Below are 20,474 nucleotides of genomic sequence, written 5' to 3' on the forward strand. Positions count from 1 at the left end.
ATTGCCTCTCTGTCTGGACCATTTTCCCTAATGAATTTATCCTCTGGGAGTAACTCATCTATGCAGTAAACAGAAATGTGTTAAATGCAGGGCATGCTAGACCTCCATGGCTCCAGACCTCTCAAAATACCTTATGATCAAAGCCCATGGCTGGATGCCACCCCAGGTATTGCTCAATTTAATCACAACAACCCCAATACCCCTTTGTTTGACGGGTGGAACACTGAAACTAAAGAACACACCTAGGTGGCTAGCACCTTTTCACTAATTAAAGCACATGGGTCTCTCCTTCTTGTATTGTTTTCTGGAACTCCTGTGTTTACTCATGTAAATTACCAAAATGCTTTGAAAAACATTGGATTGAAGAATATAGAAGAGAAGCAATGGAAATAAGCAAGCAGGCAAGCTTCAAGAGAAGAAGAATCACTCTTGACAAGAAACTGAGAAGAACTACCATCTTGCCCAGCTGCCTTCTGAGGCCACGGATCCAGGCTCTCGGGGGAAGCTGCTAAAAACCATCACCACCTCTTGCCTGCATTGGTGAGGATAATTGCTTTTGCAGCTAAAATATACTGGACTTTTGGTTTGGGGGCTCATTTTATATGTTTATAAGTATAGTAATTAAAGCCTTTCTGTCATTATCGAATGAGAGTCGTGTCAATTCCTGAGCACACTAATAGCAGATCCCAGTCTGTGAGTTAACACCTATCCCTTGAGAAGTTTATTGGAGCTGCTACTGAAGGTCAGGTCACATCGAGGGCCATTTTTTAAAATCTCAGCCTCAGTTCAATCAGAACGTGGGTTTTGTTTCTGCCTTGCAACAGTCTAAGAAGAGCTGTAAAAAAATAATGAAGGAAAAGATGTAGGCATATTTTATAATTCATTGAGCCATGAGTGAACAGTATAAATTAGAGAAAAATAAGGGAATATAGAATGTTTATTCAGCCGAACCAATGTTTTCTCTGGATCTAAAAAATACTTAATAATAAATGACAACTCCCATCCCACAGCAAAGCAATAATTTAAAACTAAATTTACATTGTAATTAGCCTTTTAGAAATGTGAAGAACTTCAATATAGACGTCCATTAATAACCTCACTGCTGCTGGAAAACCTGTTCCACCCACACGTGCTATTTAATTAAACTCAGAGTTCCTCATTCATACAAACAGACAGTTTTGAAGAGCAGGTGGTTCCTAATTAGAAGATAATGGATAGATGGATCTCAGTATAACGTCATATCCCTCAGTGAGATTATCTAATGTCTTGCTTGTACCTTTGATTTTTTTTTTAAATCTAGCTTTACTTTTCTCTTAAGGGCTACAAAATTTAGCATTTCTACAACAGAAGCTAGTGCACATTAATTTCACTTAATGTTGTAGATGATTTTCCACAATGAAAAACTATTAAAAACCCCTAGTTCAGTGCAGCTTGTTAGCAAAGCTACAACATATTGCAGGGGTGGGGAACCTCCGGCGGGAAGTGCGCGCCGCGGAAACCCTGCCGCCGTCTGCCCATTTTCGGCGGCGGCGGGAGCTCGGAGGTGGTTACTGGCCCACGGCACCCCGCGGACACTGTAAAACCGCGCCACCGAAAAGACGGAAACGGCGGCGGCATTTCGGCGGCGGGGGGTGGAGTAGGCAGCGGCGCGGTTCCGTGGGGGGTCGGGCAGTTCCCGCCGCCGAAACCCTGCCGCCGTTTGCACCTTTTCGGCGGCGGCGGGGGGAATTCGGCGGCGGAATCGGCGACATGGCCCGCGAATGGAGGTAGCAATATCAAAATGGCCCTTGGCAGGGAAAAGGTTCCCCACCCCTGACATATTGCATGGGTGGAGTGACCTGGGACTACTGATCACTCGCAGAGCTGGTTGTGACAAAGTTTGCAGTGGAGCATGGGTGAACCCTGCCATTCAGGCTTCAGGGAGGCTAGAAGCAACCCTACCCGCACAGGTCAAGTTCCCCTACAGTCCCCTATAGCTGCCCTTTCACATCGCCCTCTAAACTTCCTTCTCTACTCAGGGGTGCCGGAACTAAGGGAACTGGGAGTGTGGCAGCACCCCCTGGTTTGATGTGGTTTCCATCATATATGGTGTTTACAGTTTTGTTCAATGGCTTTCAGCACTGCAACTATACAAATTGTTCCAGCGCTACTGTCTATACCTTATAAGTCTTCAAGGGGATCTCGGGAGAGAGGGAAATGTTGGAGGGAGAGAAAGAGAGGCTGGGTAGTGGGCAGGGAGATTTTCCAATTCTCCTGGGGTGGGAATAACCTCTTCCCATGTTTATAGGGCTTTTACAGGTATAAGCCCAGGTTCTTAAACATCTCAGATCTAAGCCTACTGTGAGTATGTGGGGACTTGACGTTCCTTGTGTATTTCATGCAGCTCTTTATTATTTGAGCATTTTGGGGAGGCAGCAGCTTCTGATGCACTTGGAAGGTCAATCAGCATATGTAGGAAAAGGAGATGTCTACTCTTTATAAACATGTTCTGAGGGGGGTTTCCCATCATCTGGTAGAGAAGGGGAGAAAAATACAAATAAAAAACCCTCCATTAGAGACATGCTCCACACTCCTGGGCTGATAAGTTGCCACCGGGGCAGAGGTAGATAATGCTCCATTAGACACCTGATCCTTATACGTAGGTGCAGGAAGCTGAGTAAGAAAAAGACTATAAAGGAGATAAGATTCTCTTGCAGTGGAGAAGAAGCAGCCAAAGGGAAGAAAAGAGATATAATGACTATGAGTAGAGATGATGATACATGTTTAGCAAATGTGGAAAGTCAGTATAGGCTGTAAAAGGAGGAAGAGAAAGGCTGATGGATATAACACTAGGGCTTCATTAAGAAAGATGCCCCATTTTGTATTTCGGCTGCATTAACTAATTCAAACAATGAAATATTTAAAGTTGGAGAGACTACTTATAATAAAAGAAAATGACTCTTTTTTACCCAATTCTAACAGCCATTTAAAGAGAAAATATAATCATAGTATAATCTGTGGAGTGAATAATATTTACTGGTTGAATGATGAATGGCTCTCTGGAAGAAAAGATATTTTTATGTATGGCTTCTGACACCTAAGGTAGCTCAAAGCTGCAGCCTGGAATAAATAGCCATCTTATCTTTAGCAAGCTGAATGATTCAAATAGTGCAGGCAAAGACATGATAACTCCCACCTATAATGTTTTGGGTTTTTCTTTTTGTTACATGTGCTTTGCCTCCTATTGTTACTAGCTCAACTTCCGTTTTTCAGGAGAAATTCTTTAAAAGGTGTAAAGAAAAATTTCCACAAGAGCTAGACTCTTGATTTTTAGACTATGTCCCCTTTACCAGGGCACTTATATCTATTCAGTGGACCATGCTAGTGTTTTCCTATATAATACAACTCAAAGATGCAGTCCTTTTATGGCCTAGTGGAGGCCATTTGTATCATAGAAACCTCATGTGTGGCAATGGGTAGGCTATAGAGGGGTAGGGGTGGTGGGAGGACTTCTAAGTCCTATCTGGCTGATCTATACAGCATTTGGCTTGGTGGAGGTTGTATATCCTATTTTCCCACATGGGGAAACTTGTATGTAGAGATATTTAGATTTAAGCTGTAAACTCTTTGAATCATCTTCTTGTTTGTGTCTAGAATAATGGAGTTTTGATCTGTATAAGGCCTGTAGGTATTACTGCAATACAAGTTATTGTTAAACAATATTCACTATATTACAAAGGGAAGTTAAAGGATTATTTGGGATCTCCCTGTCCTTGTTTTGTCTCTGTCTACTCAGTGGCCTCTAATGTCTACTCTACTCTGTTTTCTAAGTTATTGATTCTTAAAAATCAAACATAAGTTAACAAAGAAGGTTTCAAAATACTAACACCCCAAGCATAAGAAAAAATACAGATAAAAATCTAATAGCTAGCTAATGCGGATACAACAGATGTTGACTATTCAATAAAACAAGTTGAACTTTTATACTGAAGGAGAGACAAATCGCTCTTAACTTCTTTTCCTGAAACTGGCTGCATGCAAATCAGATCTCTTCTCTCCTTGACTCCTTCATTCCTATGCTCACTGCTCTATCCACCCTAATACCCAGCCTTGGTTCTTCCCCCACAGTCTTTCCCTTTGTTTCCGCAGCTGCTTTTTCCAAAGCCTCAGCAAAGTTCTATGCTGAATTCCTCCTCTTTTAAAGGTAATTGTCTTTTTTCTGCCCTCTGTTCTCTGTAACAGTGGCTGACCATAGCCTGTACCCCTCTAGCATGTGAGGGCTAACTGCGTGCCAGCCCATAGCCTTGTTCACTATCTGTGGAACTTCCATTGCTAGGAACTGCAGCCTGTCCTGTAGGCTACAGTTCTGATCTTCTGTAGCTGTGAGCCATTTCACCTCTAGAGAGACACACTCAATGGAAAGTTTGTCAGCATTGTTCCCCTCAATACTAACAAACAAATCCAAATTACAGATGAACTTAAACAAGAACCCACTTATTTAAGAGAGAAAAAATGGATGAAACCAAAAACAAAAGCATTTCTTGTTTCTCATCTAGACAAGGACTCCAAATGCATTCAGTAATCTGCCTTTCATAGAGTTCTAGTCCAACCATGTTTAACTCCCTCCTTGTATCACTTTATTGGGTTGCTGTCTCTTACTTCAAGTTTAAGGTCTGGTCCCATTCCTCTAATTCTTTCCCTGTACACCTACCAATCCTCTCCTCCCTTTTTTAAACTGTCCCCATTCTCAGCTTCATGTCTTTGTATATGCTTCTATCTACAATTTATGACCCTGATTCACTAAGTCCCATTGAATTCCAGGGGTCTTAAACGCATGCTTACGTGCTAATCTGAACAGGGATGCTTTCCTGAATCAGGACCCACTTTTGGAATAACCTTCCATCTCCAACAGTCACCTTCTGTCTCCTTAAGATGCCTTTTTCATAGGATGCTTGTTTCATAAAGCCTTCTGACATCAATCTCTGCTTCAATGTCCTTTCTACACCCAGTTGTACATTTAAAGTACTGCCCTCTTTTTACTTTTGTCTGACTTGGAGTGTAAGCTTTTCTGGGTAGGTCCGCTGCCTCATTCTGCATTCTTTTATGGCGCTACATCATTATGTATACAAATACAATTATCAGCAAAAGTGCAAGAGGCAGCTCAGGGATGAACCAGCCCCTCTGAAGATGCCCAGAACCTGCCACACAACAGAGGCAATCTGAGATAAATAGCTTAAAGAACATCTGAAAATAAACAGTTGGGAGTGGGAGGAGAAGAGCATCACAATGCTAATGAATATGGAAATAAAACACAGAAGTGAATCTGGGGTTTCCAGTTTCCAAAGAAATGGAATTGGATAGTCAGATTTTTCATGGAGATATGGTATCCAAAGGAGAATTTGTGCTCATGAGAAGCAAAGTGAGATATTCTCCCCCTTGCTCCAAATTCCTCCAGGAGCCAGTTGAAAAGAGACAGTATGCAGCTCTCACCTTGCATTGTCAGGCTTATCCATTTATTATTTTTGAAAAGCGCAATTAGACTTACAATTTCCATAGAACTTTGAAAAATGCCCTATTGATTTGTTTTCTTCTCTCTCTCTTTCTTTTTCTTTCTTTTTTTTTTTTTTTAAATACGGACTGTCCAGAAAAGGGAATATAGAAATTAATGGCAGGCTGATATAAGAGTATGTTCACAAAACCTCTTTGTAACCGTCATTGTACGGACCTCATGATTGTGGAATACAGTGTCAATTTCTTAGAAAGATGAAAGAATGTGCTAATACATTCTTCTTTCAAATGCTTCATTTATTATTGAGTCTGTATGCAGGCTAACATCTCTCTCCTCTGCCAGCATCACTGTTATAATCTCTTCTGCTGTATTTTGTTCCCTAGCTAGGCTTGCACTATTGTTGTTCTAGCAAGAGGGATAGGCGCTTAGAGAATGAGTGTAATTAACTTGAAGATGTGGTGGCAGTACACTTAATTGTTATGTAGGATTTACTGTCAAAGGGCGCCCATACCTAGGGCTGGTGATAAATAAGCCTGAAGCAAGTGGATTGGTCTCTTAGAACATCTTTGTTTGAACTTCACCTTGGTGATGACAGTATTTCCTGAAGAGCCATTTGATAACCTGCCCCTAGCTGTAGACCATCAAACTTAAAGATAGCTTAAAGGGATTTTCCCTAAAAGAGATACCTGCATAAAAATAAGTATTAGGCACTTAAAACATAGTAATAGTCATTTTTTGACCTATGTAGAAGTTAGACCCAAATGAAGGGCCTGGACCTGAACACCCGCAGTTTCTGAGCAGTTGGCTCCAGATCTCTATTTAGCAAGTCAGGCTTTTCTCTATTAAACAAAAATCTTATTCACCATATTTGCTGCCTATGTGTCTGTGTCATTATGGCTTATTTTTCTGACAAAATGAGTTTTTGCTACTGCTTGTACTGAAGAATTAGGGTTTCCTTACCCAGAGAAATTGAGTGACAATAGATGTAGTGGAATAGTTATTTCAGTATAACTCTCCCATGTGGATTTCCTATTCTGGAATAAAAGTGATTTATTGTGCGATAGCTATGCTGGTCAATGTGTCCAAGTGCTCAGTAAAGTTATGGAAAAGTGAGCTGGATTCTAGTCTGAATCATGCATATTCAACTAAGTTCTGATTGCAGGATCTTTGTTACTAGTGATATTGTAATACGCATAAAGAATACAGCTTAGAGTTTAAGACCCCAGTATGAATTTGCAGTGTTGATGGTAGAAAAATCTACTCTTGATTTATCATCTTAGCAAATTTGATAGAGAAGTCACTGAGAGAGGATAAATGGGTAATTTTTAGTCACTTTGACTATAACCCTACTTTAATTGCAGAAGATACAAAATCAGTGCCAAATAGAAGTATAAGAAGCAATTTTTTCTCTTTATTACTGACTTAAAAGAAGCCAGGAGCTTATTCTTTCAGATTCTATAAATTCATAATATCATATACATTTCCTAGCAATATTTCCTCAGAAAGAGCAGTAAAGTATATTCACAGATTGTTACAGTTCTAAAGCAACAGAAGGGAAAGACAGTACTGATTTAAGTAAGACTGAGACATTTTACACTAAACGTAATTTCAAATGAGAAAATATAAGACTTACAGTTTAAAGATTTCCCTTGCGGTAGTAGCTTGAATATTCTTAATCAGTATGGCCATCGTCCAGACTGTTATCAGGACATCCCTCACATATTACAGTCCTTTTTTTGCCCCAGAATTGTCCTGCAACTATATTCAGGTGGCCAGATACTGTGTGCAGAATTCAAGTAACCATGGCAGTCCAATCATTTTCTTATCCCTTGGGATCAAATGCACTGAAAACAACCGGAGTTAAACTATCTTTGGAAAAAAAATTACAACTCAAGAAATATCCCCTTCAGTCAAGCTTAGCAAAAGCTACAGCTTCCTACTTCTGTGAAAATTTAAGCCTTAGAGACTGTATCTCTGCCAATAAGCTTTAAAATAAGAGACTCTTCCAGTTTTATACTCTTTTTGGATTTAGAAAATTGGAAGCACATGGCTCTATTAAGAACCAATTAAAGTGACATTCCAGCATGAGAGGAGTGTTCAGAATACTGCTCTAAAGTAAGCAGTTCAAATGTAATGGAATTTCTAACCTAACTTTTTTTTCATACCAAAGGTGAAATCCTGGCCCAACTGGAGTTTTGCCATTGACTTCAACAAGGCCAGGATTTCACTCAAGTGTTTTGAAACAATATTACATCGACCTACAGTATCATCATATCTCGTAAGCTAAGCAAGGTAGGGTCAGGCTTGTCCAGGACCTTGTTAGCAGATCTCCAAAGAGAAAACCTCTGGCTTTATTAGCTATTTAGTGTTAACAGGCTGGAGGTGCTGCCTTTAAAATGAAATGTAAATCTGAGTTATGAATGAATCACATATAAGCTATTTTGGGTGATTGTGGACAGTTGCTATACATGCATTCTTTTATAAACATATGAATAACACCTTTCAAATGACTAGGAACCATGAAGTTGCTCAATACCAGATCTATAGAACTATGCTATCACTTACCTTTGTCCACCTACCACCCCTTCTCTTCTACTGTTTATCTCACATGATTTGTTGACTCTTTTCTTAAACTAAGCCCTGATCCTGAAAAAATGTATGCGTATGCTTAACTTTGTGTTCTGTGGGTAGTCTCATTGAAGCCAATGGGATTACTCCTGGTGCTGTAAAATTAAGTGTCCTTGCAGGATTGGGGCCTCGGATTGTAGACTCTGCAAGACAGGGATCATAGCTTCTGGTGTGTTTGTAGGTTGCCAAGCACAATGTACAGTAATAATGTGATCACTCATGGTCACTAATGATCCCATGACACTCTTGTTGTAGGAAGGTTGGCACTGGTGGTCTGATTAAGTTCCATTTTAGGTGATCATGCCTTTCTAATTTACCTAAATTCCCCTTGGGATCACCAGCCGCTGGGGAACAACATTCTTCTTCACTTCCTATCCTGATACGTTATGTAGTGTGCTCTTAAACATCTGCTGTAGTCCTTCCCAGAGCTGCATTTCAGTGTTTGATTATGAGACTTTGGCACACGTAGCTTGTAATGTGACTGGGAAGAGGGGTTTGAAAGGTACTATATTAATATAAGGATTTTTAAAAGTAATGAAATAAGACAATAGCTTTTAAACTGTGCTCCATGGAGCACTTGGGGGTGGCTCACTGAGAGCTGGCAGGTCACATGGTGCTGGCTCTGCTTCTTGTCTCCAGCTGCTAAATTGTATTATGACACTGTTAAATATACATTAAATAACTTGCTAATATTACTTTTCTAAGTAAATGGCTTTCATTGCCTCAGGGATGTTCTGCAATTGCAAGCAAGAGGGGGATGATCAGCAAGACGGTCTCTCTGCTAAGATGTGGTCCATTCTAAGAAAAGCTTCTATGAGAATCCATGAAATGAGATACTAAAGAAACAGAAAGAAATTACACTTTCAGAACACTTCTAAATCTTGTCCAGCATTCCTGGTTAGATGAAGTGCCTCAAATAATAAGCCCTAACAAAGACCCCAATCCTACTAGCTGAGCCATGCCATTGGCCAAGATTTTCAAAAGTGACTTTTTTTATTTATTTATTTATTTATTTATTTTTTTGAGGACACCTCAGCATTTGGATGCCCAAATCATCAGTCATTTTGAAAATCTTAGAAATTTCTGGGGGGCTTTAAAGGCTCATCTGTGTGGATTGCCTTACTGAACTGGAGCCAAAAGATGCAATGATGCATAGTGGAGAACCTGAGGTTTTAAAATATTGTTAACTTTTTAGGAATATGTTCTCTGTTTATTTAACAAATCCCAGAGTTTCCAGGTGTCACTTCTTAGAGGCATCACTGCACATTCCATATAATGTGCAGTGACTCTTACAAAAACAAATATTTGACTCTTCAATGCATCCTTAAGTAGCACTGCCAGGGGATTAGGATAAAACATAGAAGAAGATAACTGAAAAATCATAAAGTAGGTGAAAACTCCTTAACTACTATACCTGGACCAACACACACACTCCGTTTGCATTAAGAATAAATGTGCCCAGAAATTAAAGGATGCCTGTAAGACCTACTGCTAATGCCTAGGACATCTGCAAACCAGTTATTTTCCTGATGTACTGCTCTCCAGACAAACAAAACAACCCAACCCAACCCTGGTACTGACTTCCCAAGTGAAAGTGTCATGGACAGAAGACTAATTAAAATTGTCCACTACTCAGTAACGCAAGCACATGCACATATCGCTAAAATGGAAATGCCATGCATATAATTCATGATTATACAGTCCTCCCAGGTTTTGTGTTTAAAATGGCCATGTCACCACCCATTTGTCTATTCTAGAATTTGACCATATAATAACATGGCTGTCCAGGCTAGTTTTGGCTTTGTACCTTTCCTAAATGACAGAGGATTTTGTCCCCATTACAGTAGAAGGAGTGCAGATCACAATCTAAAATCTGTAACAAGGATATGAGGAGCTTGTACATATCCATTCTCATGACAGTGTTTGTCACAAAGACGAATTAAAGTGCCATTTTCGGCTCTCATTACAATCTTTGTCATGAGATTAAATTCATGAGACTTTTAACGTCTCTGTGAATTATAGTAGCATGTTCTACTATGTTAACCTTTTTAGTAGTCTGTGTGTTGATTGACTGGCATTTCCACTCCTCCCCCATCTGTAGCCATCACACTGAACCTGTCGGAAGGGCAGGAATGGGCAACCAAAGAGAATGCAGAATAGTGAAAAGGTCGTCATCAGTATAGTCCCTCCCATCTTTCATAGAATTTATAGCAACATTAAAATTCTTATGTCAAGTTATGAGGAGACTGAGAATTGGTACCATCTAAAACCCCTTCATTACAATGTCACAGGCAAATCGCAAGGCTTTACTAAAATAGCAAAAATTAGGAGCTAAAAATCCAAACTATATGGAGGCTACAAAATATCTGCCTACACTTAACGCCTTCTCCCGCTCTCCAGGTTTGTTAAATTAGTTGAAAAAACAGTTCCATCTGCTCTCCCCTTCCTAATCTGGGTGTGACACATGGCGGGGCAACATGCTCTGCAGAGCCATGATTTCTATAGCGCACTAACGTGTTGCACATTAGTCTGTGTAGCCCCTGTTGGTGCACACTAAAGGTTCACAGACCAACTAATGTGCAACACATTAGTGTGCTTTAGAAATCATGCCTCTGTAGAGCACATTACCCCACCATGTAGACAAGACCTCAGGTGCAGGGTGCTCTGCTTGAAATGAAATAGGTGGCTGGGATGATCATGTAAGTTATAACCTCAGAAGGTTACTCTGGAAGAGGAAAAGCCCTCAAGATTCTTCTTGTGGAGGAGTAAAAAATAATTGGTTGGGTTTCTCCTCCAAGACACAAGCGTTTCAGTGTAAAGTTCAGGAGCAGGCCAGGGCAATATGCATGGAGGACTCTGCTCCTTTATCAAGTTATCATAACTTCCCTTAAAGCTTCCATTTTGGAGGATTCCTTCTTATTGAAGGGCCACAGAAAAGTTCATCCAGCCTCTGGAAAGCTTCATAGTCTCCTCTGTGAGGTGGAGGGTATGGGGGATATACATAGGGGCCTGAGAGGGAGAGGCTGGTTCCACAGAAGTGACTGACCCCTACTCCATGTGACTAGGAGAAATCTACACTTGGATTTGTCCCCTAAGGACTAATCTCAAGGGGACAATCGGTCACATGGGAAGGGCTGTTTTATGTGCTTCTGAAGTTTGCAGACCAAATGAGAAACCCTGAATTTGAGTCTTGACAAGTAAGTGAAGGACAAACACTACTACTCTCTCTGCATATATAAGAGGCAGGGTGGCTCATGGGCAGACGCACAAGGAGGAAAAAGGCCCAGATAAACTCTCCCTCTTGTGCAGTTCACATGGGTGTTAGCCATAACTGCAGGCCCTCCTCGCTCTGGATTCATGCTACTACCCTTTGGTGCACGAGCTACCCTAAAGAGGTGGCCCTGCGCCACAAGGAAAATACCCTGCACTTCCTAAAAAGATGCAGGCACAGGCACAATTCCATTGTGTGTACTCCTTGTGAGGGAGCAAGGTGCTACATTGCCGGTCCTTAACGTGCATGTTTTGGCCCTCTATGTGCATTGGTTTATATGTTGAGGATCCTGAACAGCAGATTTATATTAAGCCTTGTAGTGTATCTTTAAGTAAACATCCTGGTTGTGCTAGTATAGTCAAACTTATTACACAATGTCCTGGTGTCCCAAGAAGTTCTGGGATGCTAGAAACATTCCCCCTCACTTTTTATAACTCAGTCAAAATCAGTCTACTCAGTGCAAAACTGCTCTAGCCACTGAAGTGGAGTGGTGTTTCCTTTGACCCTCACTTCCTTTTTCTGTATGGTTACCAGAGCCATATGGACTTTATGTGCAAATTGTGCATGGTTTCATTGTGAGATTTCATAAAGATCTGAAACCCTGCTGTGTACCATGCAAAAAAAAAAAAAAAAAAAAAAAATTTACACTGCATCTCAAATCTTGATTTCATTTGGATTACACAGCCCTAAAATGTTGCCACAAAACATCCTAGGTTTTGATATTGGAAAATAGTCGCCTTACCTTTAAGGCTTCTGTCATGGTTCCTCAGCAGCTAAGATTGAGCTCCAGGCCTAGGCTATTCCTTCGTTGAAAGAGTGAACATAGAATACCTGTGAACAAAATACCAGTACACGATACTTTCTCTTCAACAGGGAATTTGATAGTAAAAGCATCAGCCCAGTTCACATTTTCACAGGCCCAGCTCTGCTCTGAGAACTCTGGCAAAAGCAGCTGTGCTTGAGCAACTTCAGTCAGCAATGGTTTCTCTCTCTTCTGTGTACTTCTCAAGGTCCTATATTGTCTCCCCCAAGAGACCGAGTCTCTTTTTAAAAAAAAAAAAACTCTTCCTGAAAGCACACTAAGAATACCTTGTGTTTAAAATTCAAATCACCTTGTGCCCTGACACCACCCAAAACCAACACAGTTTAGGAATCCATGGAACTGGCAAGAAAAAAAGCACCCATTCTTAATAACAATAGTAGATGTCATGGGCTGCTTGGGAACACGCTACAGATCATTTCTTGCTGTTGGGATAGGCATGGCTGCAATAACTTCAGTTGCTAACCCTTTCATGTCCCAATTCCATTTACTTCCCTTCACTATAGCTATGGAAATTTCTTCTCACCTTTTCCACAACACTAAAATCCTCTAGCCCTCACTAATATTGTGTACAGAGATGCATTTAAAGAGAATCTAAACTGACATACACTGTTGATCCCTTATGAAACTGTATGGAGCTCACAACCTGGAATATATGCAGTGTTGTTGGAGCTGTGTCAGTCCCAGGATATTAAAGAGCCTAGGTGGGTGAGGTAATATCTTTTATTGGACGTCTTCTGTTGGTGAGAGAGACATACCTTCAAGCTTACACAGAGCTCTTCTTCAGGTCATGGAATGTAGGCATTTTGATGGCTACTGTGGAGAGAAAGGGAACACAGTAACATCTCAGAACATTGCATACCTCTACCACTGGGACTAGGTGCATACAGGGAAAGTTCCTGAGGCAACCAAGAAGGCTCACCCAATTGGTAACACCTCAAGTGTTCTGTTTGAAGTTACTCCTGCCTGTGGAGAGAAGGAGAGAGGATATGTGAATTTTCTTTTCTTACAGTTTGAGGAAGGAGGATTAAGGGCAGAGAGGTGACCAAGGAAAATTAAGCTCAACTAACTAAAGGTGCAAATTTAAAGTGCCTGAGTTAAAGCACATTAAACCCCTGTGTGGATGGTTTCTTTGTAAGTAAAATAGCCTCAGTTTGCTTATCTTAATTAGCTGTAGTGAATTCACTAAATTACTTCATTAACTGAGGGCTTGTCTACATGAACAATTACACCAAAGTGGGGTGTGTGTGTGTGAATCTACTCCCCATACTCACCTGCCCTGGTCTAATGGGATCCTGCTGACTTGTGTCAACAGTTCATTACAGCAGTTTGAGCTAGTCCAGTTTCAAATGGAACTAGACCAAAGGGTTCTAACAAATTTAATACACCTCATCAAGTTCCACACAGACAGATAGACTAGGGTAGGCTAGTATGGGGTAAATACACCCATCACCTTGGTGTGGGCTAGTTGTTTGTGTAGACAAACCTTAAGGCTACTTTATTTATCAGTTGGAACCTCCACACGGGTTTAATGAATTTAAATTAACACAATTTAATTTGGTTTAATTTCCTATTCTAGACAAGCCCTTAATCTCATTCCCCTGCTTGTCTGCAGGATTAGGAGTGAGAGACCTGACTCCTTACCTACTATGAAAGAGGCAGGGAAGAGGAAACAAAATAGCCAGGCTGGAAAGGTAAGTGTCTCTTTGAACCACCTTTATATTGGAACAGCCTAAGCCAGAGATGGGGTTAAAAATTACCTGGGAAAAATAAGAAGCTAGCAGGCTAATGAGCATAGATGGACCTTCTAGACTAGCATCATATCTGGGGCCAGAACCAGCCTGCAAGGCCCTCTTATCATAACCTGCTGTGTACATTTATAGCACACTGGAATTATCTCCAATAATACTTTAGTGGGAGAAGGCCCAGGAAGAAGTGGGGGCTAGTCGACCACACTCAAATGCCTGCAATCTGCTGAGTAATTAAGTCAATTTAAGATAGTGAGGGGAGAAGATTCATGTAGTTAGGCTACAAAGAGAGTAGAGTTAAGTAGTGAAGAGAAAAGAAAGTGAAAATGGGATTTTCAAACCAAGAATGGAAAGGGATTGTCAAAGACAAAAGACCAGGTAGCAGCCATGTGAAGTAATTGTCTACCTCCTAGTGCTCCCAAGGGAGTCAGGGCTAGTGCCTCACTGGTGCTAACCTCTTCAAAAGTGAAATGGAGGAAGGGAGGCTATATAGCCCACCCATCCTTTTCACACCACCCTGGGGAACTGGCCAGCTGCACTGGTAGTTCATGCGGGACCCTCTTAAAGGAATGGTGGCAGGGCTGTGACTCTTTTTTTTTTTTGACTTCTCCTACACGGGGCTGTACTTACTTAACTACACAATGTGGTTTAGATTGAGAAGAGAGGTATTCACAGTTCTGTGCCTCGGGGCTAGCAAAAAGAAACTACTATGGCATGTTTATAGAAGGCACCATAATATAGATTTATATATGTAATCTAAATATAATAATCCTGTTGTCCTGAAAGCTCCCAAAGTGCTTTATAGACTTTCCATCATTCCTCCACCACTGAAATGCAGCCATCTCTGGTGTAGGGTTCAGTAGCCATTCTGTATCAGAATTGCTGCAAATCAGGGAGAATAACTTGTGCTAGTGCTTGGCGGGAATATGTGGGCACCTTTCTGGCCTGAGCTAAGGAACCCTGGGCTCTTAGTTTTGTCTTAGAATCTTGTTTATTATCCGTATTGAATGTCTTGCCCATACTTGTTTTATGCCCATTCTTATTACCTGGTCTTTGGCCTCTGTTCAGGGTGATCAAAAAGCATTTTTTTAAAAAGAAATCTATATATTTATCTTTGAAACTTGTGAGCCTAATACAAATGTACAAAAATTCAATCAGGCAGGAAAGGTAATCGGGCAGGAAAATGTGTCCATTCCTTGCTAAGAAGCACTAAAATACCATTAGGACAGTCACGTGTCAAGGGGGTGTGGACTGTATGGCTGGAGGAGGCACGGTTCATTTTGGTGCCATGTAACCCACCAAGTGATTCTAGATACCAGCAAAGGGGTGGGAGAAACTGAATTCAAAGTCTTCTTTGTCCTGAACTTGTTCTTGGAAGGTCTCCTCAGCTGTGGCCCAACCAAAATTAGACCTTTCCAGATCTGGACCCCTGAAATTAGCTTCACAGCCATCTCCGGTAGTCAGGGTGCCTCCATGAGCATGAGCAGCAATCAGACAGAAGAGAAGGGGTTTGTCTTTGGATTAATTGAATCCAGAGTTTGGTACCTTCCCTGAAAGCAGTGTCTCTCTGATATGGAGACTGAGATGTCCCCAGATGTTTGGTCAATGATCACTTCATACTTTAAAAATAAAACCCTGGGGGTAGATATTTTAACATAAAATTCTCTTAATTGGAAAGCTCATGAGGCCCCTCACTGCCAGTGTGGGCTGGTAGCTGTTCTGGACAGCAAGCAGGTGTCACTGCCATGACACTGTCTTATAACCTGAACATTCTTGGAGTGAAATTCACCCCCTGCCTGCACCGAGCCTGAGCAAACAGGATTTATGCAGGGAAACTATGCATGGACTGATAGCAAGAGATTTCTCTGCCTTTCCCCAGCTTTCATGAAGTGCTCAGGGTAGGAGCTCAGCAATTCCAGCCACAAGGCTGCATTAGGACATATTACCGCCTATATGGTCCTATTTGAAAACCCGGGAAAGTGGGCGGGCGCAAGGCTAAAGGCCCCTCCCCCAGCCTAAGGGGAGGAGTCACTGGACCCGGGAGACAACTGACATCGGGGGGCAACTAATGAAAAACAGGGAGGGACGTGGGGGTCACAGGGCCAAAAAGAGGGAGCCGGAGGGGGGCACCGAGCAGAGAACCCCGGACAGCGCCCACTGTTCCCGGAAAGCATCCAGGGAGCCAGCGGACGCTGCCCAGAGGAACTCTGCCCGGATCCGTGAGCGGACGAGGGAACGGAAGTAGGCCCCACAGTCGCCAAGCGCCCCCCCGGCCAACCTCCCCTCCCTGGTCTTATAGATGGCCAGTTTGGCCAGGGCGAGGAGGAGGTTGACCAGGAGGTCCCGCGACCTTGTGGGGCCACGGATAGGGAGTGCATAAAGGAACAGGTGCGGAGAAAAGTGCAGCCAGAACCTCAGGAGGAGGTTCTGGAGGAGCCGGAACAGGGGCTGCAGCCTGGCGCACTCGAGGTAGACGTGCGCCAGGGTCTCCCTCACGCCGCAGTAGGGACAGGCGTCGGGAACAGGGGTAAACCGCGCCAGGTACACGCCCGTGCTCACGGCCCCGTGAAGGAGCCGCCAACTGATGTCCCCGGTGGGCCGCGGAGTCAAGGTGGAATACAGACTGGCCCACCGGGGGTCCTCGCCCTCCGCAGATGGTAATAGGTCCCGCCACTTGGTGTCAGGGCGGGACACGAGGGCGAGGAAGTGAATGGTGTGGAGCACGAGCGTGTACAGATGGTCCCTCGGCGCGGTTTGAAAAAGAACCGGCTGCAAGTCGTGCAGCCGGCTCGGGGCGTAGGGGGAGGGGGCCGGGGGGTCACGGGGCCGGGGCCCGATGGAAAGCACCGGAGGGCTAGGAGTGAGGGGAGTGCGGGGACCACCCTCTCGCAGGATCCGCTCGAGGGAGCCTATATGGTGATAGGGAATGGTGTATGCCACTGAAATTTTTTGCATACGGGGTCACGTTCCCTCCCTCGCCCCCCCCATTTTCTGCATGGTTTATACTGAGCTTGCTCAGTAATATATGCTGAAGCTACTGCCCTCATTCTGCTCCCCCACTATTGGCAGGTATGGCTCATCTCTGAATCTTTAAAAATCCCTCTGTTCATTGGGGAAGGTGAAACTTGCACAGCTCCTGTCTTGTCAGCCCCCTTGGTGGTCACCCCACCCACATTCAACAGCCCCATGCACTAGGATCCATTGTCCACCTGGCCTCAGTCATCTGCTCAGGTTGCAAAGAGACAGTATTTGCTCCCTATTGCAGGCTCTAACCATTCCTTTGGGATGCATGTGATAAATACTTGTGTTTGGTACTGTGTGGATGGGAGGAGACTTTCACTCTATCCTGAGCCCTGAGAATATTCTCTTCCTTAAGCCTGGAGAAGGGATTAACTTCTTCCAATCATGCCTTCCCACTCTAACCTCCTTTCTTCTTCTCTCCACTAATGTGACCCCCTCAAACTAATCCCAGAATACAGGGACTGATTTAATACTTTAAGAATGATTAAAAGCAGCAATATATATAAAAAAAAATGCGCACACTTCATGTTGGATTTGAACTGTGTTCTGAACCTCAGACCTGGTCCAAATATAGCATTTGTACCAGTGTAACTACGGCAGTTTGGGGGAGGGAGGAAGACATAATGTATTTTAAATGCAATACCAGCACAACCCCAGGCATGAGTACAGTTATGTCTGGTGTCTGATACTGGTACAGTTTATTTCCCCATCCCAGAACTTGCGTTTGTGGATGAGGCCTCGGAACACTTGTTAACAAGCAGAGCTGACCTTGGCATTTTTGAGATGGCCTGTGTAACAATTTCTCTTCCCACTCCTCCCAGGCTCCTCAACATGTCACTGACTCCTGTCCACTGTAATGGCACTGCTCTGTTTAAAGCTAGACTGAGAATTTGGGGGGTGTTGTAAGTAAGATGATACTATGGCTATGGCTACACTGACGCGGTCAGATTGACTTCTCTGGATCGACTGAACAGTCAGTGAAGACCTTCTCGGTCGATCCAGAAATTGACGTACTAAGACCACCTTCGCAAGTGGTGTAGCACTGCGTCGACGGGAACGCGATTCCTGTCAGTGCAGTGCAGGGAAGACGGCGTGCAGAAGAGGAGCAGAGACGTTGACGGGGGTCACACAAGTTTTTTGTGTAGCTTGCGTAACTCCCGTCGACTGCCGCTGAATCCCAGAGGTAAGTGTAGACAGGATCAGTGTGATGCATGACACCTCAAATTTAAATGACTCATGCTACATCAAAATTGTCCTTAGTGGAATTGTCCAGGCCTCTCCTGAAGAAGTGGAGCCCTGTGCTTATTCCTCTGAGCCCTAGCAATCCGTTTATATCTGTTTCCCAGGCTATCCTTGCAAAGATAGATAGAGCTAGAGACTTCCTCATGTGTGCGGTTCTTTAGCTGAAAGCTGAGATCCTCCCCCACTGGGCCCCAGGAGTCTCTACGCTAACGAGGGGCTCTCACATGATCACTGCAAGTCCCCTCCAGCTCAACAGTGGCAGTTGTATTTAAAATCTAAACACACATCTTTGCTCAGTGCTAGCTGTGAAGTAATTCTTCCCCCTAACACGAACTCCTTCAGTGTTTTCCTTGTTTTTGTAGTAACAGACCCTGAGCATATCAACAACTTCACTGCATGCTCCAGTTGAGTCAATGCCTGTCAGTAAGAGCCTCCCCTCAGAGAAGACACTACAGAATGGAATATATCTCACTCCAAATACTTGTAAGTACTAGAGATATTTAAAGCATTAATCAGCAATTAATACAAATAAGAAACTCAATCTTTCACATCATTAACACTAATTATGCTTTACAGTTGTGTTTTCCAAGTAAAATGACAAGCAACATGCATATGGAGGAGGCCGGCTGACAAAGGTGGAGAAATGGGAAGCAGCTAAAATGAAGGAGAAAGCAAAGTGATAGGGAAACTTGAAAAATCAGTGGGGTCACTCAAGGAAGGTGCTATGATAAGGGTATCAAAGCTGGCCCTCAGCTATTTCAGGCATTTAGGCCAATGTTTTACAAAGCTAGCTTCTGCGTCAGGATGGTGGAATTGTTGTGTACCCAACCTAATGTACCTTGGTCCTAAGTTTCAGGGGTTCTAAGTACCCGCAGCTTCCAATGACTTGGGGTTATGGCAGCTCAACAACACACCTATGCAAATCAGGTCCAAGATGTGTCAAGTTGGGTAATCCATAACCTGAGACATCCAAAGTCCAGGACCAATTTGAAAGATTTTGCTTTAAGCCATTCCTTTCATGATGCCGTTAAGAATGTGATGCTGCTGTCTGTGCCCATATGGGTGATTTTTGCTGAGGAGTGTTTGTACAGATATTGTCCCCAAGCCTTAACACACCACCTTTTCTGCGAGAAATTTCCTGCCCTGCAAGGTGAATTGCATTGACTAACAATAAGTCTATGTTACGTCTTGGGGACCACCCAAACCAATAAAGAGTTCAGTCACTGCCTGCTCTGTAACTTTGGGTTAATCCTATGCTGCTATGAATCCAAGCCCTGATGCTGGTAGCCACCCTACAAGCATAAATGGCTCACCCTAGCTTCACTAGTCTGGTTACTCCTTGCAGGGTGACTCCAAACCCCCATCCAGTCCCGAGTCTCCCCAAATCTGTCCACTCCAAGTTCTTCACTACCAGACGCCCGGGCTTTTCCCATCTGGTTCATCACCTCCTCCAAGGTGTGAAAACACTCCCAGACACTAGTTTGCTTTGGCCTACCCACTCCACATGGTTTGCACACCAGAGACTTGCTTAAGATAAAAATAAACAGTTTATATAATAGAAAAATCACAGATTCAAAGATGAACTAACCAAGGAAGCAAACGTATCCATTTTACACAAAAATAACCTTAGACACAATCTTGGTCTTTACACTTTCAAATTAGATCAACTCCCTTTTCTAATACAAGTTATCTTTTGCCTCTGAACAGTTTCCCAGAGTACCTCCTGCCATAGAGGGGGTCCAGCATTTCACAGACAGCACCCATCAAGTGACTGTCCCTCAGTTTCTGGATAGATTTAATTTCAAACCCTTCCTTTTTAATGGGGTTTTCAAGTTTTTGTTTTTCATTTTTCAGACTATGGTGACTAATGGTTATTCACAGTTGGGGAAATTCCTTCTCCACTTGGAAGCCAGGAAGTCTCAATGTCTTCCCATTAACTGTAATGGGCCACCATTTTGTGTTTCCCTGGGTTGTACAATGCTAGGTGCTTGGAGCCAGTTTTGTCTGGTTGGGGAGGCAGTCCTGCTGGGAGGTGGTGAATGCTGCAGCAGTCAAACTATGAGCACAGTTTTCTATATACACATTCATACCTCATGATGACCATCAAGTTTAAAACTTCACAAGATTTCTTAAAAGACTTCACTCAGTATACTTTTATAACACAATAACATTGCATGTCATCAGTTGATTCAACTGATTCTTTGGGTTCAAGTGCTGTGTTCTCCCCTTAGGGAGTCAGATACACTTCTGAAAACA

At 42.8% G+C, this 20,474-nt stretch overlaps 1 protein-coding gene and 1 long non-coding RNA gene across 2 annotated transcripts in view; one reads left to right on the forward strand and one right to left on the reverse strand.

The window, feature by feature from the left end:
• The window catches only part of PARD3B (par-3 family cell polarity regulator beta), a 656,325-nt gene extending 649,068 nt beyond the window's left edge, over window positions 1–7,257 (reverse strand). The window contains exon 1 of the mRNA XM_067548843.1: window positions 7,122–7,257. The gene's annotated coding sequence lies outside the window, so the exon portion shown is untranslated. The remainder of the gene's footprint in view (window positions 1–7,121) is intronic.
• Window positions 7,258–13,732: 6,475 nt separating this feature from the next.
• Window positions 13,733–19,581, forward strand: LOC137154090 (uncharacterized). The gene is made up of 3 exons (XR_010920065.1): window positions 13,733–13,901; window positions 18,581–18,701; window positions 18,795–19,581. It is a non-coding gene; the product is annotated as an uncharacterized lncRNA (long non-coding RNA).
• The last annotated feature ends 893 nt before the right edge of the window (window positions 19,582–20,474 follow it).

Source organism: Emydura macquarii, unplaced genomic scaffold, assembly GCF_026122565.2.
Source record: "Emydura macquarii macquarii isolate MOO-44397 ecotype Brisbane River unplaced genomic scaffold, CSIRO-AGI_Emac_v2 contig_1253, whole genome shotgun sequence".
In the NCBI taxonomy this organism is placed as follows: domain Eukaryota; kingdom Metazoa; phylum Chordata; order Testudines; family Chelidae; genus Emydura; species Emydura macquarii.